The 7,490-nt window shown below is 44.3% G+C and overlaps 1 pseudogene; it reads left to right on the top strand.

Annotated features, from left to right (window-relative positions):
• The first annotated feature begins 587 nt into the window (after positions 1-587).
• On the top strand, positions 588-4,551 carry LOC142784481 (uncharacterized; annotated as a pseudogene).
• Positions 4,552-7,490: the final 2,939 nt, after the last annotated feature.

Genomic DNA, 7,490 nt, shown 5'->3' with positions numbered 1-7,490 from the left:
GGCTTGGTGGCGCTAGCCACCGCCCGATCTAAAGGTACAGCCATATCCATCCATCCATCCACGTTTAATTTGACATAGATACCCAATAAACTGGCCGGGAGGATAGCTGTCATGGTAGCTCAAGTGGTAGAGCATCGAACGCCTTATTCGAAGGTCGCAGGTTAGGATTTTGCCCACGGCAAGTTATCTTTTCACGCACTGTTCTTTCTCTTCATTTACATGACAATTGGCCTAATAACTTTCCCTATACCTTCCTTGGCATTATTGTCTGTTAGATCTCAATAATATTGTGTAAAATACGAAAAAGGAGCCCTTAAGTATACACTTGTTTGCCTTATTCATTAACGAGGGTCTCGTACTGGCAGACTTGGTGCCTTTAGGTTGTATGCGGGGGACTATTGGTCAGCTGCCAGTTAGTAATAAGTTCACGAGCTACGTGATGCCAAACAGGCTCATAAAGAGTGTGCCACACTGGCCGCCATGGCTACTAGTGGCACTGACTGACACTACCACGTGTCACTACCAGCATTATTGTACGCAGATGATATATTGCTAATGGCCAACAACAAGGAAATTTGCAGAGATCGATGGACATCTGCGCTAATGAGGGAGATAGGTTAGATATTAGATTCAGTCAGGAAAAATCTGCAGTCGTGATTTTCAAATACAACGAAGGTAGTGAGCTTAGAATACAGGAGGTTAAGCTAGAGATAACAGACAAATAGAAATATCTGGGCGTATGCATAAGCAATGGGACCGAGTTCCTGAGGGAACACGAAATATACGTGACGACTAAAGGTAAGAGAAACTCAGCAGTGATGAAAAATAGGGCACTGTGGAATTACAATAGATATGATGTTGAGAGAGGAATATGAAAACGGGTCATGGTTCCTGGGCTGACGTTCGGCAATGCGGTCTTGTGCATTAGATCAGAAGTTCAAGCAAGATTAGAAATTAAGAAACGTGGAATAGGTAGGCTTGCTTTAGGAGCTCAGGGAAATACACCCAATGAGGGAGTACAAGGTGATATGGGATGGACATCATTTGAGGGCAGGGAAGCTAGCAGCAAGATAAAATTTGAGAAGCGATTGAGAGAAATGGGGGAGGAGCGCTGGGCTAGGAAGGTTTTCAGCTACTTGTACATGAAGAATGTCGATACAAAATGGAGGAAGCGAACCAGGAAATTGACTGGTAATTACTTAGATAACAGCTGGTGGCCATATCAAAAACAACTATCGGTGAAGAAGAAAGTGAAGGAAACGGAGACTGACATGTGGAGAATGGGCATGATTAAAAATTCCGCACTAGAGATCTATCGAACTTTGAAGCAGGAAGTTGCCAAGAAAAGGATCTATGATAATACTCGGGGTAGTTCTCTACTGTTTGAGGCCAGTACGGGAGTACTGCGAACCAAGACATATCGGGCCAAATACGAAGGGGTAGACACCATATGCAGTGCGTGTGGAGAGGAAGAAGAAACTGCCGAACACTTGATAATGTTCTGTAAAGGGCTTCACCCTATAGTTCAGGATGATGGCACAGAGTTTTTTAAAGGACTGGGGTTTAGGTACCGGGAGGGCAAAGTTGGCTTTAGGTGGGTAGACTTAACTAGGAGGAGGTTATCTGATTGTTGGCTAAAGTCAAGGCTCGAGTGAAACTTAAACCGTTCACTGCAAAGTACAAATCCTCAAAATCACTTTTTAAAGAAAAAAATAAATCTAGTTTTTGCTTTATTACGTATTACGGCTTGGTGGCGCTAGCCACCGCCCGATATAACGGGTACAGCCATACCCATCCATCCATCCACGTTTATTTGACGTAGATACCCAATGAACTGGCCGGGCGGATAGCTGTCATGGTAGCTCAAGTGGTAGAGCATCGAACGCCTTATTCGTAGGTCGCAGGTTAGGATCTTGCCCACGGCAAGTTATCCTTTCATGCACTGTTCTTTCTTCTCATTTACATTACAATTAGCCTAATAACTTCCCCTATACCTTCCTTGGCATTATTGTCTGTTAGATCTCAATAATATTGTGTAAAACACGAAAAATGAGCCTTTAAGTATACACTTGTTTCCCTTTTTCATTAACGAGGGTCTCGTACTGGCAGACTTGGTGCCTTTAGGTTGTATACAGAGGACTACTGGTCAGCTGTCAGTGAGTTATACGTTGACGAGCTACGTGACGCCAAACAGGCTCATAAAGAGTGTGCCATACTCGCCGCCATGGTTACTAGTGGCGCTGACTGACACTCCCACGTTTAAATTGACACAGATACCCAATAAAGTAGCTGGGGGCATCGCTGTCGTAGTAGCTCAAGTGGTAATGATGATTTGTGGGGTTTAACGTCCCAAATCCACCATTCGATTATGAGAGACGCCGTAGTGGAGGTCTCCGGAAATTTTGGCCACCTGGGGTTTTTTAACGTGCACCCAAATCTGAGTACACGGGCCTACAACATTTCCGCCTCCATCGGAAATGCAGCCGCCACACCCGGGATTTGAACCCGCGACCTGTGGGTCAGCAGCCGAGTACCTTAGCCACTAGACCACTTGGCGGGGCAAGCTCAAGTGGTAGAGCATCGAACGCGTTATTCGAAGGTTGCAGGTTCGGATCCTGCCCATGGCAAGTTATCTTTTCACCAACTTTTCTTTCTTCTCATTTGCACTACAATTGGCCTAATAACTTCCCCTATACCTTGCTTGGCATTATTGTCTGCTAGATCTCACTAATATTGTGTAAAACACGAAAAACGAGCCCTTAAGTATACACTTGTTTCCCTTATTCATTAACGAGGGTCTCGTACTGGCAGACTTGGTGCCTTTAGGTTGTATGCGGGAGACTGTTGGTCAGCTGCCAGTTAGTAATAAGTTCACGAGCTACGTGACGCCAAACAGAGTCATAAAGAGTGTGCCACACTCGCAGCCATGGGTACTAGTGGCGCCGACCGACACTCCCACGTTCAAATTGACATAGATACGCAATAAAGTGGCTTGGGGGATAGATGTCGTGGTAGTTGAAGTGGTAGACTATCGAACGCGTTATTCGAAGGTCGCTGGTTCGGATCCTGCTCATGACAAGTTATCTTTTCACCTACTTTTGATTCTTCCTATTTACTATAAAATTGGCCCAATAACTGCCCCTATACCTTCCTTGGCATTATTGTCTGTCAAATCTCATTATTATTGTGTAAATCCCGAAAAACGATCCCTTAAGTATACAGTTAATTCCCTTATTCATTAACGAGGGTCTCGTACTGGCAGACTTGGTGCCTTTAGGTTGTATACGGGAGACTATTGGTCAGCTACCAGTTAGTAATAAGTTCACGAGCTACGTGACGCCAAACAGGCTCATAAAGAGTGTGCCACACTCGCCGCCATGGCTGCTAGTGGCGCTGAGCGGCACTACCAGGTGTCTCTACCAGCATTATTGTACGCAGATGATATACTGCTAATGGCCAACAACAAGGAGATTTGCAGAGATCGATGGGCATCTGCGCTAATAAGGGAGATAGGTTAGATTTTAGATTCAGTAAGGAAAAATCTGCAGTCGTGATTTTCAATGACAACGAAGGTACTGAGCTTAGAATACAGGAGGTTAAGCTAGAGATAATAGATAAATAGAAATATTTGGGCGTATGCATAAGCAATGGGACCGAGTACCTGAGGGAATACGAATTATACGTGACTACTAAAGGTAACAGAAACTCAGCAGTGATGAAAAATAGGGCACTGTGGAAATACAATAGGTATGATGTTGTGAGAGGAATATGGAAACGGGTCATGGTTCCTGGGCTGACATTCGGCAATGCGGTCTTGTGCATTCGATCAGAAGTTCAAGCAAGATTAGAAATTAAGCAACGTGGAATAGGCAGGCTTGCTTTAGGAGCTCAGGGGAATACACCCAATCAGGGAGTACAAGGTGATATGGGCTGGACATCATTTGAGGACAGGGAAGCTAGCAGCAAGATAATATTTGAGAAGCGAATGAGAAAATGGGAGAGTAGCACTGGGCTAGGAAGGTTTTCAGCTACTTGTACATGAAGAATGTCGATACAAATTGGAGGAAGCGAACCAGGAAATTGACTGGTAAGTACTTAGATAACAGCTGGTGGCCATACCAAAAATAACTATCGGTGAAGAAGAAAGTGAAGGAAACGGAGACTGACATGTGGAGAATGGGCATGATTAAAAAGTCCGCACAAGAGATCTATCAAACTTTAAAGCAGGAAGTTGGCAAGAAAAGGAACTATGATAATACTCGGGTTAGTTCTCTACTGTTTGAGGCCAGTACGGCAGTACTGCGAACCAAGACATATCGGGCCAAATACGAAGGGGTAGACACCATAAGCAGTGCGTGTGGAGAGGAAGAAGAAACTGTCGAACACTTGATAATGTTCTGTAAAGGGCTTCACCCTATAGTTCAGGATGATGGCGCAGAGTTTTTCAAAGGACTGGGGTTTAGGCACCGGGAGGGCAAAATAGACTTTAAGCGGGTAGACTCAACTAGGAGGAGGTTATCTGATTGGTGGCTAAAGTCAAGGCACGAGTGAAAATTAAACCGTTCACTGCAAAGTACAAATCCTCAAAATCACTTTTTAAAAAAAATAAATCTAGTTTTTAATTTATTACGTATTACGGCTTAGTGGCGCTAGCCACCGCCCGATCTAGAGGGTACAGCCATATCCATCCATCCATCCACGTTTAATTTGATATAGATACCCAATGAACTGGCCGGGGGGATAGCTGTCATGGTAGCTCAAGTGCTAGAGCATCGAACGCCTTATTCGAAGGTCGCAGGTTAGGATCTTGCACACGGCAAGTTATCTTTTCATGCACTGTTCCTTCTTCTCATTTACATTACAATTGGCCTAATAACTTCCCCTATACCTTTCTTGGCATTATTGTCTGTTAGATCTCAATAATATTGTGTAAAACACGAAAAACGAGCCTTTAAGTATACACTTGTTTCCCTTTTTCATTAACGAGGGTCTCATACTGGCAGACTTGGCGCCTTTAGGTTGTACACAGGGGACTACTGGTCAGCTGTCAGTGAGTTATAAGTTGACGAGCTACGTGACGCCAAACAGGCTCATAAAGAGTGTGCCATACTCACCGCCATGGTTACTAGTGGCGCTGACTGACACTCCCACGTTTAAATTGACACAGATACCCAATAAAGTAGCTGGGGGGATCGCTGTCGTAGTAGCTCAAGTGGTAATGATGATTTGTGGGGTTTAACGTCCCAAATTCACCATTCGATTATGAGAGACGCCGTAGTGGAGGGCTCCGGAAATTTTGGCCACCTGGGGTTTTTTAACGTGCACCCAAATCTGAGTACACGGGCCTACAACATTTCCGCCTCCATCGGAAATGCAGCCGCCACACCCGGGATTTGAACCCGCGACCTGCGGGTCAGCAGCCGAGTACCTTAGCCACTAGACCACCGTGGCGGGGCAAGCTCAAGTGGTAGAGCATCGAACGCGTTATTCGAAGGTTGCAGTTTCGGATCCTGCCCATGGCAAGTTATCTTTTCACCAACTTTTCTTTCTTCTCATTTACACTACAATTGGCCTAATAACTTCCCCTATACCTTGCTTGGCATTATTGTCTGCTAGATCTCACTAATATTGTGTAAAACACGAAAAACGAGCCCTTAAGTATACACTTGTTTCCCTTATTCATTAACGAGGGTCTCGTACTGGCAGACTTGGTGCCTTTAGGTTGTATGCGGGAGACTGTTGGTCAGCTGCCAGTTAGTAATAAGTTCACGAGCTACGTGACGCCAAACAGAGTCATAAAGAGTGTGCCACACTCGCAGCCATTGCTACTAGTGGCGCCGACCGACACTCCCACGTTCAAATTGACATAGATACGCAATAAAGTGGCTGGGGGGATAGATGTCGTGGTAGTTGAAGTGGTAGACTATCGAACGCGTTATTCGAAGGTCGCTGGTTCGGATCCTGCTCATGACAAGTTATCTTTTCACCTACTTTTCATTCTTTCTATTTACTATAAAATTGGCCCAATAACTGCCCCTATACCTTCCTTGGCATTATTGTCTGTCAAATCTCATTATTATTGTGTAAACCCCGAGAGACGATCCCTTAAGTATACAGTTGTTTCCCTCATTCATTAACGAGGGTCTCGTACTGGCAGACTTGGTTCGTTTAGGTTGTATACGGGAGACTATTTGTCAGCTGCCAGTTAGTAATAGGTTGACGAGCTACGTGACGCCAAACAGGCTCATAAAGAGTGTGCCACACTTGCCGCCAAGGCTACTAGTGGCGCTTACTGACACTCCCACGTTCGAATTGACATAGATACCCTGTAAAGTGGCGGGGGGGGGGGGGGGGTTAGCTGTCGTGGTAGCTCAAGTAGTAGAGCATTGAACGCATTATTCGAAGGACGCAGGTTTGGATCCTGCCCATGGCAAGTTATAATTTCACCCTCTTTTCTTTCTTCTCACTTACAATACAATTGGCCTAATAACTTCCCCTACACGTTCCTTGCCATTATTGTCTGTTATATCTCATTATTATTGCCACCATTGATGAACGAGCCGCTGTAGCTTATACCTGTTTCAGGCTACGAAGGAGAGAACAGTTTTGTTGCTCTATCGAAACCAATTTTCATTTCATTTCATTTTATTATACCCCTCAGGGCCAGAGGCATTACAGAGGGGGAGTGGTAAAAGCACAAAAAGGTAACAAAATAAAAGGAACAAAATATGCAAGTACAATAGAGACGCACTATAAGTTAGAAAGAGCCTGAGTATACAATATTAGCTACAGAATTGCGAAAATGTTTACAGTTATTAATGTTTACAATGTCAGCGGGAAGGCCATTCCAATCGCGAGAGGTTCGTGGTAGAAATGATTGATAAAAGTACTCAGTATTACATGAAGCGAATCCAACTTTGTGACGATGATCAGTGCGATGGGATACATAAGATGGTTGAGGGATGAGTCGATCGCGCAGATCAGGATGATGATACATTTTATGAAACAAGGCAATGCGTGACACTTTTCTGCGCAGTGATAATGATGGGAGGGAAAGGTCTGATTTCATAGAAGTTATGCTGGCGGTGCGACTGTAATTAGCGCGAATGAAACGTACAGAGTTGTTCTGAACCATCTCTAGAGCAGTAATTAAGTTGATATGGGTGGGATCCCACACCGATGTAGCATACTCTAATTTCGATCGGATTAGTGTTTTATAGAGCAGGAGTTTCAAGGAGGAAGGAACGTGATAAAAATTTCGACGAAGATAGCCTAACATGCGGTTAGCTTTATTAATTAAGTGCTCGATATGAGCAGACCAGTTTAGGTTTGCAGTAATGTAAACACCGAGGTATTTATATGAAGTTACTGATTCTAAATGAATGTTATCAATGTGGTATGGTGGTGGACGGGAAGATTTTCTGGAAACACGCATGACTTTACATTTATTAATATTTAGTTGCATTAGCCATTCACTGCACCAGTCTGCG

Source organism: Rhipicephalus microplus, chromosome 2 (genome assembly GCF_043290135.1).
Source record: "Rhipicephalus microplus isolate Deutch F79 chromosome 2, USDA_Rmic, whole genome shotgun sequence".
NCBI classification, from domain to species: Eukaryota; Metazoa; Arthropoda; class Arachnida; order Ixodida; family Ixodidae; genus Rhipicephalus; species Rhipicephalus microplus.
Note: the sequence above shows the minus strand (reverse complement) of the source record. Positions and strands in the feature narration are given on the sequence as shown.